The following is an 18,669-nucleotide window of genomic DNA, read 5'->3' on the forward strand; positions in this document are numbered from 1 at the left end:
GTTCACTACTGAATATGGGGTGGTCCAGATCTAATTATGCAATTTTCATTACGCTATACCTTAAGTTTGTTACACAGAAAATCACCTGAAAAATCCGGGACCATCGAGAAGTGTGCGAACTGACGACATGAAGAAACGTCCCCGCAAAAATCAAAGTCATCCAGACGATCAGGACCTGCATAATCAGATCTGGACCACCCTGTACAGGACACAATGCCGCTCTGAACATTTAAAGCTCTCCACAGCTCGCTGATCTCCTCCAGACTGGCACTCCGCTCGCTCCTGTAGTTTGAGAGGATTCAGTCTGGCAATGCGGTGCACCCTCAGTTTGTGGAAGAGACAGACGGACACAACTAAAGACATGAGCATTAAATGATGGCTGTCAGTTTCAAACTGTGTTTCCTCGATGAGCTCCTTGAGTTCTCTCTCTGGCACAAACTAAGGCAGCGCCACACTGCCAGACTGAATCCTCTGAAATGACAGGATCTGAGTGAGCGAGAGGAGTGCCAGTCTGGAGGAGATCAGCGAGGTAGGATATAAGGCGTATTTTCATATACTGTATGCTCAGGATCCTCTTGGAGAGCTTTACGAATATACGGAACTTTTCCAGACCCTCCAGGTGGTATTCTGCCCCGCACAAAGTAGACATGTCAAACGTATAGTTTGTTTGTATCAAATCTGTGGTGGGCTTATAACAGGGGGTGTCGAACTCTGGTCCTGGAGGGCCGCAGTGGCTGCAGTTTTTCATTCTAACCATTTTCTTAAATGAGTGACGTGTTTGTACTGCTAATTAACTTCCTTTGCCTTAGTTTTAATGAACTTGACTCCGCCCTCTCAGTGGTCTCTTTTGACTTAATAATGAGACACGAGACGAGCCGTCACATGACCAGGGGCCCCATGTATAAATGTTGCGTACTCCCGTTTCCACGTTCAAATCGCGACGTATAAAACCTAACCTTGCCGTAAAGCCACGCACATTTCCACGGTAGCTCGTACCCTTGTCGTACGCAGGTTCTGCAGACTGGCGGCACCCAGCGTCAAAGCAGTGCTACTGCTCCAGTGTTGTTACCCTTTCATCCCTGACGCGACTTTAGAAATACACTGAAATTGACCGCATATTGTTTATTAGTTTAATGCATCAGTTTGTGATTAACCAGTAAGAATATAACGGTCCACAGAATGGCCAAGCTGTTCTAAACACCACAGCTGCTTTAGCGTTGTTCCTCTCGCCGCACCTTCTTCTTCTTTCAGCTGCTCCCGTTAGGGTTTGCCACAGCGGATCATCTTTTTCCATATTTCTCTCACTGCACGACTCGGAGTATTTATATCACTGTATCTGAGTGTGAATCACAGCAGCAGCTGATCAGAAAGAGAATTATCGGCATACAGCATCAAGCACACGCTGCCCCAGCCATGCACACAGTCTATTTGAACTGCTCTCATGTGACAAACGGCTGGACGGATCTCGCGGTTCACAAACAGTTTCATCCCAAGAACTCTAAACGCACTCCATCAGCCATCAAGTGCTCCTTGTAGAACTGTTAGTACACACAGTTAGGCCTATAAATATTTGGACAGAGACAACTTTGTCCTCATTTTGGTTCTGTACTTTACCACAATCAATTTTAAATGAAACAACTCCGATGACGCTAAAGTGCAGACTTTCAGCTTTAATTCAGTGGGTTGAACAAAACGATTGCATAAAAATGTGAGGCAACTAAAACATTTTATTAACACAATCCCTTCATTTCAGGGGCTCAAAAGTAATTGGACAAATGAAATAACTGGAAATCAAATGTTCATTTCTAACACTTGGTTGAAAAGCAATGCCAGCCTGAAGTCTTGAACTCCTGGACATCACCAGATGCTGGGTTTCCTCCTTTTTAATGCTCTGCCGGGCCTTTACTTTCAGTTGCTGTTTGTTTGTGGGCCTTTCTGTCCGAAGTCTAGTCTTCAACAAGTGAAATTCACGCTCAGTTGGGTTACGATCAGGTGATCGCATATTCATCAGACCACTAGGACAGCATTTTTTCACTTAAGAAACATAACAGAAGTTAGACCTCTTATATCATTGAAAGATGCTGAGAAACTAATTCACGCTTTTGTTTTCAGTCGACTAGATTACTGTAACGCACTCCTCTCAGGAATACACAAAAAAGACATCAATCAGTTACAACGAGTGCAGAATGGAGTCCTGGTGTCACTACACTGGTTGCCTGTGTCATTCAGGATTGACTTTAAAATACTGCTTATGGTTTATAAAGCCTTAAATAATCTGCTCCATCTTATATATCGGAATGCCTGACACGTTATATTCCAAATCGTAACCTTAGATCCTCAAATGAGTGTCTCCTTAGAATTCCAAGAACAAAACTTACAAGAAGTGGTGAGGCGGGCAGGCGGCCTTCTGCTGTTATGAACCTAAAATCTGGAATAGCCTGCCAGTAGGAATTCACCAGGCTGATACAGTAGAGCACTTTAAAACACGGCTGAGAACACATGACTGTAACATGGCCTTCTCATAACTTCACTTTAACTTAATCCTGATACTCTGTATGTTCAGTTCATCATAATAACTATTCACAGTGGCTCCAAACTCCGTACTGACCCCAACTCTCTCTTCTGTTTCTTTTCCGGTTTCTTTGTGGTGGCGGCCTGCGCCACCACCACTACTCAAAGCATCCTGATGCTCCAACATTGATGGACTGAAAGCCAGAAGTCTACGTGACCACCATCATCAGGTCCTTCCATGAAAACCCTAAATACAAAGAGGACCGTTTGACTAATGTTAGGTAGACTGCCCAGAGGGGACTGGTCAGGGGGTCTCATGGTCTGGAACCCCTACAGATTTTATTTTTTTTTCTCCAGCCTTTGGAGTTTTTTTTGTTTTTTCTGTCCCCCCTGGTCATCGGACCTTACTTATTCTATGTTAATTAATGTTGACTTCTGTTTATTTTTTATTGTGTCTTCTATTTCTCTATTCATTTTGTAAAGCACTTTGAGCTACATTTGTTTGTATGAATATGTGCTATAGAAATAAATGTTGACTGATTGATTGACTGACTTGGCCAGTCCAGAATTTTCCACTTCTTTGCTTTAATAAACTCCTGCGTTGCTTTGGCTGTATGTTTTGGGTCATTGTCCATCTGTATCATGAATCAATTTGACGTCATTTAGCTGGATTTGAGCAGACAGTATGTCTCCGAACACCTCAGAATTCATTCGGCTGCTTCTGTCCTGTGTCACATCATCCATAAACATGAGTGTCCCAGTGCCACACCCAAGCCATCACAACAACAACAACATTTATTTCTATAGCACATTTTCATACACACAGCAGCTCAAAGTGCTTTACATAATAAAGAATAGAAAAATAAAAGACACAGTAAGAAAAGAGAATAAGTCAACATTAATTAACATAGAATAAGAGTAAGGTCCAATGGCCAGGGGTCAGAAAAACAAAAAAATCCAGACGGCTGGAGAAAAAATAAAATCTGCAGGGATTCCAGACCACAAGACCACCGGCCCAGTCCCCTCTGGGCATTCTAACTAACATAAATGAAACAGTCCTCTTTGGATTTAGATCACACTGCCTGACTCCACCGTGTTTCACAGATGATGTGGTTGCTTTGGATAATGAGCTGTTCCTCGCCTTCTCCATCCTCTTTTCTTGCCCTCATTCTTTAGAGGTTCATCTTGGTGTCATCTGTTTTTCCAGAACTCTGCTGGCTTTTTTAGATGTTCTTTAACAAAGTCCTATCTAGCCTTTCTATTCTTGAGTCTTATGAGTGGTTTGTACCTTGCAGTGCACCCTCTGGATTTCCTGTCATGCAGTCTTCTCTTTATGGTAGACTTGGATATCGATACGCCTGCCAAGCCCAGGAGAGTGTTCTTCACTTGGCTGGCTGTCGTGATGGGGTTCTCTTCACCATGGAAATAATTCTGCGATCATCCACCACTGTTGTCTTCCGTGGACGTCCAGGTCTTTTCGTGTTGCCGAGTTCACCAGTGTTTGCTTTCTTTCTCACGATGTACCAAACTGTAGATTTTGCCACTCGTAATATTGTAGCCATTTCTCGGATGGGTCTTTTCTGTTTTCGCAGCTTAAGGATGGCTTCTTTCTCCTGCGTGGAGAGCTCCTTTGACCGCATGTTGTCTGTTCACAGCAAAATCTTCCACATGCAGGCAGCACACCTCAGATCAACTCCAGGCCTTTTATCTGCTTCATTGAGAAGACATCATGACGCACTTGAACACACCTGCCATGAAATAGCCTTTGAGTCAATTGTCCGATTACTTTTGAGCCCCTGAAATGAAGGGATTGTGTTAAAAAATACTTTAGTTGCCTCACATTTTTATGCAATCGTTTTGTTCAACCCGCTGAATTGAAGCTGAAAGTCTGCACGTCAACTGCATCGGAGTTGTTTCATTTAAAATTCATTGTGTTCATGTACAGAACCAAAATGAGAAAAAAGTTGTCTCTGTCCAAATATTTATGGACCTAACTGTATAAATACAATCACCTCACTGTAAACTTGCACCACAGTTATAATATTACACAACTGGCGCCTCTTTATAAAGTGCGTATTTACATAAAATTTATAGGAATTCACCAGGTTGATAGCACTTTCAAACACTGCTGAGAACACATCACTGTAACATGGCCCTTCTCCTAACTTCACTTTAACTTAATCCTGATGCTCTGTATGTTCAATTCATTATAATTACTATTCATGGTGGCTCTAAAATCTGTACTGACCCCAACTCTCTCTTCGGTTTCCTTTTCCGGTTTCTTTGTGGTGACCTCCACCTACTCAAAGCTTCATGATGCTCCAACATTGATGGACTGAAAGCCAGAAGTCTACGTGACCATCATCATCAAGTCCTTCAGTGAGAACCCTAAATCCAAAGAGGACTGTTTCATTTATGTGAGGTAGAATGTCCAGAGGGGACTGGGCCGGTGGTCTCATGGTCTGGACCCCCTGCAGATTTTATTTTTTTCTCCAGCCGTCTGGAGTTTATTTTTGTTTTTTTTCTGTCCCCCTGGCCATTGGTCCTTACTCTTATTCGATGTTAATTAATGTTGACTTATTTTATTTTTCTATTCTTTATTATGTAAAGCACTTTGAGCTACTGTGTGTATGAAAATGTGCTATAGAAATAAATGTTGTTATATGACGATATCATTTTTAAGATGAAATACAGCAAAATATGTTTATTATATTATACAGATAAAACTTTAACTTCATTTAAATAATCTATATCGTTAATAATTAAACACGTGAGGACACGGTGTCACAGCGCTAGCGAGGAGCTGGCGCTCCGTTCACGTATTGTTCCTGCCTCGCGCTGTATTCTTGCTGGTGTCGACGCGACACTGGGAGGACAGACAGACAGAATAATTAAACACGTACTGCAAAGATATTTCAATGTTCCTTAAAAGTTTTGAAGAATCAGGGTTCTAAGCTCACAGAGGGCTTAACGTCCATTACAGAGCTGATTGTGTGGTGATTGGGTATTTGGGGAAAGAAAAGTAAGGACAGGAATTGGGGATGAGTACGTTTGAACGAGACAGGACTGCTGCAATAAAGTATTTCATCGAAGGTCGCGCAGCAAGCATCTTGCATGAGGCAGGAACAATCACTGCACCGCCATGTTCCCAGGTTTAACTCTTTCAGGGCTAATGTCGACTTTTGTCAAAATTCAGGGGAATTTGCTGTAAGCTCCGACAAAACTCACTTTTACGTTTTAGTTGGACTCTCTTTGCTAGAAGGAATGTTACATAGCTTCATTGATTCAACCTCGACTCCCTACACGTGTGTGAGCAGCAAAGAGCAAACAACCTCTAAAATGGCATCAACATCTGGCGAGAGACCAAAGCGAATGTGCCAAGCACAATACTCCATTGGCATTTTACGTAATTTCATTGAATAGGACTCCGAGTTTGATACAAGTCATCTGGAGATGGGCGAAACTGAGGTACCAGCATCATCTGATCGTGGTGCTGAACACTTTCATGTAGCTGATGCGCCTACAGCAGTGTTCGCCTGGGAGGACCACCAGATATCGTGTTAGACTGCGACCACCGCCAACCACCCACCTGCTGTGCAAAGACAGCCAGGCAGCAGGCCCACCGTGCATTCCTGCTGTCCACTGAAGTAATAATAATACATTTTATTTATATAGCGCCTTTCCTATGCTCAAGGCACTTACAGAATACACTCACCTAAAGGATTATTAGGACCACCATACTAATATGGTGTTTGACCTTCAGAACTGCCTTCATTCTACGTGGCATTGATTCAACAAGGTGCTGAAAGCATTCTTTACAAATGTTGGCCCATATTGATAGGATAGCATCTTGCAGTTGATGGAGATTTGTGGGATGCACATCCAGGGCACGAAGCTCCCGTTCCACCACATCCCAAAGATGCTCTATTGGGTTGAGATCTGGTGACTGTGGGGGCCATTTTAGTACAGTGAACTCATTGTCATGTTCAAGAAACCAATTTGAAATGATTCGAGCTTTGTGACATGGTGCATTATCCTGCTGGAAGTAGCCATCAGAGGATGGATACATGGTGGTCATGAAGGGATGGACATGGTCAGAAACAATGCTCAGGTAGCCCGTGGCATTTAAACAATGCCCAATTGGCACTAAGGGGCCTAAAGTGTGCCAAGAAAACATCCCCACACCATTACACCACCACCACCAGCCTGCACAGTGGTAACAAGGCATGATGGATCCATGTTCTCATTCTGTTTACTCTACCATTTGAATGTCTCAACAGAAATCGAGACTCATCAGACCAGGCGACATTTTTCCAGTCTTTAACTGTCCAATTTTGGTGAGCTCGTGCAAATTGTAGCCTCTTTTTCCTATTCGTAGTGGAGATGAGTGGTACCCGGTGGGGTCTTCTGCTGTTGTAGCCCATCCGCCTCAAGGTTGTGCGTGTTGTGGCTTCACAAATGCTTTGCTGCATACCTCGGTTGTAATGAGTGGTTATTTCAGTCAAAGTTGCTCTTCTATCAGCTTGAATCAGTCGGCCCATTCATTCTCCTCTGACCTCTAGCATCAACAAGGCATTTTCGCCCACAGGACTGCCGCATTCTGGATGTTTTTCCCTTTTCACACCATTCTTTGTAAACCCTAGAAATGGTTGTGCGTGAAAATCCCAGTAACTGAGCAGATTGTGAAATACTCAGACCGGCCCGTCTGGCACCATCAACCATGCCACGCTCCAAATTGCTTAAATCACCTTTCTTTGCCATTCTGACATTCAGTTTGGAGTTCAGGAGATTGTCTTGACCAGGACCACACCCCTAAATGCATTGAAGCAACTGCCATGTGATTGGTTGATTAGATAATTGCGTTAATGAGAAATTGAACAGGTGTTCCTAATAATCCTTTAGGTGAGTGTATAAGAAAGAACGGCAGGGTATACAGTATATAGCATTGTGAAAACTAAATAAATAAATAAAGAAGATTAAGACAGTAAATTCAGAGAAAGCCTAACAGACAACATAATTGATGGTCTCGCACACACATACAGGTTACATGAGCATCTTGACATGGAGGTAAACTGAGAGAAGGGTAATAAAGTCAAGTAGAGCTAAAAGCCTTCCTGAACAGATGAGTTTTAAGTTGTTTTTTAAAAGAATTCATGGAGTCAGCTGACCTGATTAATTTCGGTATGTCATTCCAGAGTCTGGGCACTATACAGCTGAAGGCCCTGTCACCCATGGAGTGTAGATTAGTGTGGGGCACAACAAGATTACCAGAATCAGAGGACCTTAGTGGACGGACAGGCACATTGTGATGGAGAAGGTCACTGATGTAGTTTGGCGTGAGGTTATTTAAGGCTTTGTAGGTTATTAGTAGGATTTTATATTCGATTCTGTAAGACACAGGGAGCCAGTGAAGATGGAGCAGGATGGGTGTGATGTGCTCGCTGCTGCTGGTTCGAGTGGACTCTTGCAGCTGAGTTTTGAATAAGCTGGAGCTGTGATATAAGATTAGAAGGGCACCTGCCAGCAGCGAGTTACAATAATCATGGGATGTGATAAAAGCATGGACAAGTTTCTCAGCATTAGAAAAGGAGAGGAAGGAGCGAACACGGATATGTTACGGAGGTGAAAGTAAGAAAGTTTCTTAATGTGATTTATGTGGGCGGAATAAAAGAGGGAGGAATCAAAAATGACACCAAGATTCTTTGCAGTAGAGGCAGGTCTGATGAGATCACCCCAAGATGGACTGAGAAGGAGCTCATTTTATTAAGTTGCATTTTAATCCCAATTTGCACGAGTTCAGTTTTGTTGCAGTTTAATTTTAAAGAGTTCTGCTCCATCCAGGTTTTAATTTCACTAAGGCAGGTTGTGAGCTGAGAAAGCTCTGATGAAGTTCCACTTTTAACATTGAAGTAGAGTTGAGTATCATCTGCATAAAAAAGATAGCCCAGTCCATAGCTACGAATAATATGACCAAGGGGAAGCACATAAATAGAGAAGAGAAGAGGGCCGAGGACAGAGCCCTGAGGAACTCCTTGTGTGACTGGCCGAGCTGGATCTGCTGATGCCAAGACTAACAAACTCTTGCCTATCAGTCAGATAGGACTTGAACCACTGGAGGGCAGTGCCAGAGATACCCAGCATGTTCTCCATTCTGGACAGTAGAAGGTCATGTCTGAGGTCTAACAGAATTAATATGCTGGTTTGTCCAGAGTCTGCTGCCATAAGCAGATCGTTGGTTACCCGTAGCAGAGCACTTTCACAGCTGTGCTGCACCCTGAAACCAGACTGAAAGGGTTCCATCAAAATTATTAGAGGTTAAGTAATTGGTGATCCGGGAAGCTACAACACACTCAAGAGCTTTTGACAGGAAAGGTAAGTGGGAAATAGGCGGAAATTGTTAAGATTGTCAGCATCAAGACCAGACTTTTTAACATTGGGGTTACAGAAGTGATTTTAAAAGTGAGCGCACAGAGCCAGTGTCAAGGGACGAGTTTATTATTGTTGTAGCAGTCGGGATTATGGCATGAAGGCAGGATTAAAGTAGTGTGCTGGGGATGGGGTCCAGTATACAAGTAGTCGGCCTCATCTTACAAAGCAGGTTATTGGTGAGAACTTAGAGAAGGAGCTGGATGGATGGGGAAAACAGGGAGAGATATAAACAGATGATGTATTTATGTTAGTTGAATTATTAAGATCTTTAATTTTGTTACGGAAAAAGTGGAGGAAATCCTCACAGACTTCAGTAGAAGAGGTAGTTGGGCCAGATGCAGGTTCGAGTAGTTTATTAACTACAGAAAACAAAACCCTTGGGTTATCGTGGCCACTTTCTATTATTCTGCCATAGTGGGTGTTCTTAGCAGCAGTCAGTGCTTCTCTGTAAGCTCTTTGGTGGTCAGAGAAAGCCTGGATGTGCACGGTGAGGCCAGTCTTATGTGACATTCTCTCAAGGCGTCGGCCAGCTGCTTTCATAGATCACAATTCTGAGTTATACCAAGGAGCTGAACGTTTAAAGGAAACCTCCTTATGTTTTAAAGGAGCTGTTTTATCTAACGCTGAATGAAGGGCCGAGTTATGGTGGTCAACAAGACTATCTAGTGTGGACGGAACAGGTGCAGACAGTAAAAGATCAGAAATGGATCCAGAAAGGATAGAGGGACAGACATTACTGCCAGAGGTGCAGAATATGTGCCAACAGCAGCCACGGCATGCAGCAACAAATGTTTTATGTAGATTTATGTGTGACACAATTGCTTTGGGTGCTTCTCAGAAAACTGACTTTTTTAGAAAAAACATTCAGCCATCAAAGAGTTAATAACGTGCTTTAACTCCTATCATCATGAAAATATCACGTATACATCTCAGTATTTTAGTTATTCAGAGAGCTGTAATATTATGAATGTCATGGATTTTGTGTCCTGTTGGAGGAAGAGAGCCAGTTTAAGAAGCAAGTAGTGATTCACACACACAGAGCTCATAGAAGATCAAATACAAAACAAAGCATTTAACGTGCGACTTTAATTACGATGTGATTTGAGAAACTGGTTAATTAAACGATTTTAAGATGAAGTTTATGATGTTCTACTTTAATGACAAAATAAACTACGTGATTAAAGTGGAAATGTCGAGATTGAAGTTGACATTTCGTGCTTTTTCCCCACCGTGTGCCTTTTTTCTCTGTACCCTAATAAGTTTTCATATGACACCCAGACGGTGGGCTACGACTCCCCGTTTCACGGCGACTTTGATATGTGACTTCTTTTTTATTTCCGGCACTGTGCGATTTTGTGAACGTGAGCTTTTAAGTTTCTCCAACACGCTATGCCACTCGATCAACTTCCTTTTGTTGATTATACCACGGTTTATTTGAACAAATAGTACGTTTTTTCTTTGCCTCCACTTGGTATTCGCTGCAGTTCTTCTATTTCCCCTCATGCTTTTGTCAGAACGCTGAGCTTAAGGGCTATTTATATTGATCTGCATATTCAAAGAGGCGTAATTCTGGGAGGAGTGTGGGTGGGACAGCAGGCGCGTGTACGAGCGTTACTTTTCACGCTGACCGGGATTTATGGAGCAGAAGAACGTGGAAGTTGCCGTTTGCACAGATTTACGCATCTGGATTTTTTTTGTGCGTAAGCACATTTCCGCTTTTGTCCGTACGCCATGTTACAGGGTGAATTCTACACACTGCGTTATGTATGAGGCCCCAGCCCACCTGTGCCCCTCACACAATATCTGAAAATAAAGAAAGGTGGAGGTCTCGCTCAGTAAGGCTGATCTCTCAGGTCACCAAAATGACGGTCTTAGAAAAAGAAAAAGAAAAAAAACAAAATCAACAGTTCTGGAAATGTCTCCTGTGGCAGAATGAGAGCAGCAACAAGCCATGGAATTAAATAACGGGTTTAAAAAAGAGCAAGAATCGACTTCTCATTAAGAGATTGTTTGGAGTGTTATGTTCCAGTTTAGCTGCTCATCTGTTGGCTCGTTTCACGTCTCATTTCTGTTAGGCTGCCATTTAATGAAGAAAAAAATCCTGTGACATCTGAAGCTTCGAACGTCATCAGTGCTACACAGCGCGCTTTATTGGATTGATAGCTTTGGTGCTAAACTAACAGGTATCCTACCTAAAATCGATCAGCTGCCCTGTGGGACATCTTGAGGATCTGCGGGATCCCTTCGAGGTTGTTGGATATCATGGCTGGCCTGTCCACTGATACTGTGAGTGCTGTGCAGAGTGGAGGCAGGACCCTCTGTGTTTTTCCCAGTTGATTCTGGGGTTCATCAGGTGTGTGTGTTCTGCTCCTACTCTGTTCAATGCTTGTATGGAGTGGGTGTGCTGGGCAAGGTTGTGGGGCATCTGTTGGTGAAGAAACATTCACAGATCTTGACTTTGCCGACGATGTGGAGATCTTCGCAGAGTCAATGGAGGCTCTTAAAGAGACTGAGTGAGGAGTCTGAGTGTTTGAGCTTGCGAGTGTCCTGATAAAAACCAACATCAGGCCTTTAATGACCTCTCAGGCAAGGCCATCAGCAGTGTGTCAGTCTGCGGAGAGATTGTCGACCTCATCAGTGTCATTCATGCGACTCTTCCTACGAGGTCAGTAGACAGATTGGGAGAGCTTGTGGGGGGTGTGTGGCGCTCCCGATATCTCAGCAAAGGGATGAAGGTCCAGGTCTTTAGAGTCCTGGTGCCTCCTGTCTTGCTATATGGCTGCAAGACAAGGACGCTATCCAGTGACCCGAGACGAAGACTGGACTCCTTTGGTACTGCGTCTCTCTGGAAAATCCTTGGGTACCACTGGTGTGACTTTGTGTTGCTCATGGAGTCCCAAATGAGGCACATGACCTGCATTGTGAGGGAGCGTCAGTTACGGCACTACTGCCATGTGGAGCGTTTCCCAGAGGGTGATCCAGCTCGTAAGATCCTCAATGTTGGGGACCCGAGTGGCTGGACCAGGCCAAGGGGTCGCCCACGTAACACCTGGCTGCAGCACAGCGAGGGTGGGACTGGACCGTGTGTCTGCCTGGGGGGTTGCCAACCGGGATCCAGAGTTATTTCGTCATGTAGTGGGTGCGGCTACGCTCTGTACAAGTGCATGCTCCCCAACTTGACTTGACTAACAATATTTTCATTCTATTTTTTGCCAGGGGCTGTTATTGTTTAATTAATTCATTGTTTTCTAATTAGTAGATCTAACGCTAAAGTAGTTGCAGCCTTTGATATTTCCGTGTTGTTTGTCTGGCTGTCATTAAGGTACAATGAAGGAAGCAAACTGCAGAGAGAAATCAACAAAATGGAGTTAATCTCTAGCAAATGTACCAGTGCATGCTCCCCATCTTGACTGGACTACATAAAATGCATCATTCTCATTTAACAATGCTGGGTTGTGAACAGAGAGAGATTTGGAGACAGATGGTGACTAACAGCGGAAAACGGCGTTCAGAAGTTAAATCGTATAAATGGACACAGACTTTTTCTGACCTTTTACTGGTGACATGAGGATGAAACGGAGTGCTGCTTCACATACGCTCTTGAGAGCTTGCCTTGACCACAGTTAACCACCAGATGTCACTGTTCATACTGGGCGTCGAATCTTTTTCGGCACAAATAGAAAGCCTCATGAGGCTTCCTTTTCCCCATCACCAGTTTTAACACACGAGTGCCCTTCTCCGAGATTATCCATGCGTTCTGTGGACCAAAACAGACTTAGACATAATGCTCCTTCAACTTCTATGTACTTCTAAACGTGCCTTTTTAACGCCGATACTTCATGGCGCACATGCGCACATTTAAAAGGGGCACGTTAGCAGGACAGCAGCTGCTTTATTGGTCATCTGCATTTCTTTATCAATGCATGTCGGGTTAACAAAGCAAGCAACAATTAAACTTAAATGTTGCGGTTAAAAACTAACAGACATTTAAGAGTTCTGAATTGTAACGGGCAGGATAACCAAAATGCAACCCAAAAAATGAATTGATTTAGTGGTAAATAAAGAAATTGGTTGAAATGAAAAATCGCTCCCACTGCGGCCCCTCAAGGGCTGTAATTGAGGACCCTGACCTACAACATAACAATCTGTCTTTGATGAATGAATGCGCTAACAAGGCAGAGACTTAAATACCAAGTTTCATTATCGGCAGGGACTGAGTTTTAATTAGGAAACTGGCAGGAATGAAAAGCCACTGCCGCCCTCCAGGACCCTGATCGAGGACTCCTAATGCAGAATGGCCTGATCTCCTCAGTGTTTCTAATGTTCTGACATTCAAACTGCTCGGACACGACTAACCAATACAACAAGACTATACGCCCCGTCAAGAAGGAACTCTGAAGGAGCGACAGCTTACTAAATCAATTGTTTTACGAAGAGTCAATTCCATCGTTTTGCATATAAACTTGGACTTTCTCATTAATAGCAAAGGAAAACGAAAGAGACAAACTCGACTGACTACTCCAATGCCACGTAACCCGGTGAGCGGCTCGTTAAAAATCGAGGCAGTAAAAGACTGCGGACCTGAAGGCCATTTGTTTGGTGACCTGAGCAGTGCGACAAACTTAACGCAAACCGCGGCGTTCAGACACAACGCAACCCGAGTTCCATGTCAGCAAGCCGGCCCTCACGACACGAGCAGTGCTACGTCAACAACTTCTAAAATCCCCCGACACGAACGCCATCTCTTTAAATCACAGCTCCAAACTGCCGTAGCGACCGCACTCACTCACCAAACGCGCCTTCCGGGTTGTTAACTCCGTAGAACTGGTGAAAAAATAGCATTCCCTCCGGAAACAAAGGTTTTCGGAACAAGAGTACCGGTAGCGCTACTCTATCTGTGTCGTGTGTCACAGTTAAAAGTGTCCCCTAGGAAACACAGCGCGCGCTCGGTGTGTGCTTGTGTTTTTTTGAAGGGGTCCAATCTCTCTCTCCCAAGGGGTCGCCGTGGGCAATTTAAGCAACCGAGCACCGCTCAGATGCTGCAATACACTAAAAGCCACCACAGATTCATAATTATGTGACAAGAGTAATGGGGATTGTGAAAGATGGTGAAAAAGAAAGTGCAGGCAGGGTGGAATGTGTGGAGAAGAGTGTCAGGAGTGATTTGTGACAGACGGGTATCAGCAAGGCGGCACGGTGGCGCAGTGGTAGCGCTGCTGCCTCGCAGTTAGGAGACCCGGGTGGAGTTTGCATGTTCTCCCCGTGCCTGCGTGGGTTTCCTCCCACAATCCAAAGACATGCAGATTAGGTGGATTGGTGATTCTAAATTGGCCCTAGTGTGTGCTTGGTGTGTGGGTGTGTGTGTCCTGCGGTGGGTTGGCACCCTGCCCAGGATTGGTTCCTGCCTTGTGCCCTTTGTTGGCTGGGATTGGCTCCAGCAGACCCCCGTGACCCTGTGTTTGGATTCAGCGGGTTAGAAAATGGATGGATGGGTATCAGCAAGAGTGAAAGGGAAGGTGAGACCAGCTGTGTTATATGGGCTGGAGGCGGTGGCACAGGAGACAGAGCTGGAGGTGGCAGAATTAAAGATGCTAAGGTTTGCATTGGGTGTGACGAGGATGGACAGGCAGATTAGAAATGAGGACATCAGAGGGTCAGCTCAAGTTAGACGGTTGGGAGGCAAAGTCAGAGAGGCAAGATGGCATTGGTTTGGACATGTGCAGAGGAGAGATGCTGGGTATATTGTGAGAAGACTGCTAAGGATAGAACTGACAGGGAAGAGGAAAAGAGGACGGCCTAAGTGAAGGTTTATGGATGTGGTGAGAGAGGACATGCAGGTGACGGGTGTAACAGAACAAGATGTCGAGGACAAGACGATATGGAAGAAGGTGATCCTCTTTGGCAAACCCTAACGGGAGCAGCCGAAAGAAGAAGCTCCGCTGTGACCTGCAAGAGCGATTCCGCAATGGGGATCGTGGATGACTGGCGGCGACGATTCGGGATGTCGAATACTCAAAGCAGACAAAATTGAGTCGCGGGGAAAAAAAAGTCTAAGAAACACTGACTTATTGGATCACTGGATTGGGCGCTCGATTATTAGAGGGCTGCGTTCACTGAACAGTCATTTTCAGACCCGCTTAGTTCTGAACAGGGTCGTGAGGGGTGCAAGGGTGGAAGTCTTCATTTTAAAAGCTAAGGGCGGCGGATTTCCAGTCAGTTTAGTTCATTCTTACCCAGCAGCCTTCATTTAGCACAGCCGCAGACTTTGCTGACACTCCGCGACAATGACGGAAAGCACCAAGGACCGTTAATGTCCATAACGATGCATGTGGCAAAGCTAAACGCATTAATGTCATCATGAAGTCTTTATTAAAATAGGAATTTAGATCTGGTCAGGGGACAACAGAGAAGAAGAAAACAAAAGCTTTAGTTAATGACATTCCTTGATCAACTCAACTGATGGGATTACATCCATCCATAGTTATTTATAACAGGGACCTGTGTCACAGTTCGGCTTGGTGTGTCATATCAAAGTAACACCGGTTGGTCTGAGTTTCCTAAAATGTCAAACTATGGACACATTGCCGATCAGTGTCACTCGAAACCCATATGGAGCCCTGCAACCCTTGGTGTTTTGGATTCTGGGCCCACTGAGTTACCAAAATGGCGTCTCTCGGTGTGCATAATGCAGACTTTGGTGTTGTGATGCAAAGGTCTGGAGTGGCAACTGCTTTACTTACATAAAAGGTGCCCATCTGTGTCCTAAGAGCACGTTTGGTATTATTTGAGGACTGTGGTTCCCCCTCGGTGTCACTCTGCCTACAGTCAAAGGTAGGATTTTTCCTCAATATAATATAGTCTGGGATTTCAGGAGTCGCCCTGCCTTTGGTTGGTGGTTTCTTCATAGTTTGACATTTCTTGTTTGACGTGGGCAGAGCTGGCTTGAGGGCACATGGCACCAGATGGTTGCTACACTGCTGGACAGCGTCTCTACCATCTGGGGCAATTGGGGCAATTTAGGATCTCCAAAGCAATCCTAAAAGCTTTCTACACAGGCAATTGTAGAAAATATCCTAACCCTGAACACCGCATTCTGGTTTGGCAACTGCTCTGCCCAAGACTTCACAGCCCTGCAAAGGTCGGGGGCTGCACCATCAGACAATAGGCCATCTTACTAGGTCACACTCTGCACCCTTAAAATTAATTTTTTTAGAGACCAATACATCCTCAGAGGTCTCTGCAGGAATACTCTGGGAAATCCTGAAGACCTTCTTAAGAGGACAGATAATCTCACATCTTTCCAACAGAAATAAATTGGAAACCAAGAAGGTATCTTCTAATAAGCGAAATTACGAGAATAGATCAAGAACATGCCAGGTGTCCAAGTGAGACGCTTCATAGGAAAAGGCCGGCTCTGCATTCAGAGCTCAACCTGTTAACAAGTAAAGAAACTGAACAACTCATACTTAAATCAAGCCATTATTACTATGAACACGGAGAGGAAGCTAATAAGCTCTTAGCTCAACACATCCACAAGCAAGAAGTATGCAATGCAATCCCAGTAATCACCAGCACAAACGGAGACAAAATCATCCATCCATCCATTATCCAACCCGCTATATCCTAACTACAGGGTCATGGGGGTCTGCTGGAGCAAATCCCAGCCAACACAGGGCGCAAGGCAGGAAACAAACCCCGAGCAGGGCGCCAACCCACCACAGGGCACACACACACACACCAAGCACACACTAGGGACAATTTGTGAATCACCAATGCACCCAACCTTCATGTCTCTGGATGGTCTTTGGACTGTGGGAGGAAACTCATGCAGACACAGGGAGAACATGCAAACTCCACGCAGGGAGGACCTGGAAAACGAACCCGGGTCTCCTAACTGTGAGGCAGCAGCGCTACCCACTGTGCCACCGTGCCGCCCCATTAGAAAATCCCATTTTAGAATCTTAACTTTAGCTACGCCAGGCTAAGCTAGCAAAGCTATGAATTTATGTGCTCAAGTGAGCCCCCAGACAGCGTTTTGGCTAAACGTATTTAGTCACTAACTATGTAGATTGTTGTTAGCTGTTAACATTTCTCAAACTTTGAAGATTTCCCAAACAAATCCACCTCAGGAAGCAGTGGGAGGTCAGGTAGCCCTTAGACGGGATTTTGAGAAAGCTGTCCTGTGACGTGTGTCGTGCTAGTTTGGTAACAGACGCTGTATCGGCATCATATGATCAAAGCTACCACAAGTTCACGTTAAAAAACAAAGAAGGTCTGATGATTTCTTCTGAGGGTCCAGTCAAGGTGGTCAAAGTAGCTGAGCGTGTTATCCGACAGTCGACGTGAGGGCAAGCTGCCAGTGTATCTTTGATCGATCAGTTTGTTCGAGCTGAAATCGGTTCAGATGATTTGTTTTCTCAAGGAGCACACATAAAATCATTGACCATAAAAATAAAATCCACACATTTAGAGACTACTATATATCCTTATACTCTACTGAGATTAAAGAAGACAAGACACAATCTAATGCATTTCTGGATGCATTACGTACAGTACAGGTCAAAAGTTTGGACACACGTCCTCATTCAATGTGTTTTCTTTATTTTCATTGGCAGATTCTCACTGAAGGCATCAAAACTATGAATGAACACACGTGGAGTAAGGTGAAATAACTGAAAACATGTTTTATATTCTAGTTTCTTCAAAATAGCCACCCTTTGCTCTGATTAAAAATGAATTTAATCCATTTTGGAATAAAGCTGAGACATAACAAAATGTGGAAACAGTGATGAAGCGCTGTGAATACTTTCTGGATGCACTGTAGCTCTTTATCCACAAAATTTCACCGTCTGAATGGAAAAAATTAAGCAAGACTTGCATAAATGGTCAACCCTTCATCTCACTTTAGCTGGAAGATATAATGTTGTTAAGATGAATATTCTTCCTAAGCTTCTCTTTTTATTTCAAAACATTCCAATATACATCAATAAATCATTTTTTAAGAAATTAGATTCGACCATAACCTCATTTATCTGGAATTCAAAACATCCATGTATCCAAAGAGCGACCCTTCTTCTTCTTCTTCTTTTGGCTGCTCCCGTTAGGGTTGTCACAGCAGATCACCTTCTTCCATATCTTTCTGTCCTCGTCATCTTGTTCTGTCACCCCCATCACCTGCATGCCCTCACTCACTACATCCATAAACCTTCACTTAGGCCGTCCTCTTTTCCTCTTCCCTGGCAGCTCTATCCTTAGCATCCTTCTCCCAATATACCCAGCATCTCTCCTCTGCACATGTCCAAACCATCGCAATCTCACCTCTCTGACTTTGTCTCCAAACCGTCCAATCTGAGCTGACCCTCTAATGTCCTCATTTCTAATCTTGTCCATCCTCGTCACACCCAATGCAGATCTTAACATCTTTAACTCTGCCACCTCCAGCTCTGCCTCCTGTGCCACCGTATCCAGCCCATATCACATAGCTGGTCTCACTACCGTCCTGTTGACCTTCTCATTCACTGTTGCTGATACCTGTGTCTGTCACCAATCACTCCTGACACTCTTCTCCACTAAAACTCCACCCCGCCTGCACTCTCTTCTTCACTTCTTTTCCACACTCCCCATTACGCTGTACTGTTGATCCCAAGTATTTAAACTCATCCACCTTCGCCAGCTCTACTCCCTCATCCTCACCATTCCACTGACCTCCCTCTCATTTACACACATGTA

General features: G+C 44.2%; 1 protein-coding gene across 1 annotated transcript in view; it reads right to left on the minus strand.

The window, feature by feature from the left end:
- Positions 1-13,812, minus strand: part of exd3 (exonuclease 3'-5' domain containing 3) — a 135,796-nt gene extending 121,984 nt beyond the window's left edge. Inside the window, exon 1 of the mRNA XM_039774450.1 lies at positions 13,731-13,812. The gene's annotated coding sequence lies outside the window, so the exon portion shown is untranslated. The remainder of the gene's footprint in view (positions 1-13,730) is intronic.
- Positions 13,813-18,669: the final 4,857 nt, after the last annotated feature.

The sequence above is a fragment of the Polypterus senegalus genome, chromosome 13 (assembly GCF_016835505.1).
Source record: "Polypterus senegalus isolate Bchr_013 chromosome 13, ASM1683550v1, whole genome shotgun sequence".
NCBI lineage: Eukaryota > Metazoa > Chordata > Cladistia > Polypteriformes > Polypteridae > Polypterus > Polypterus senegalus.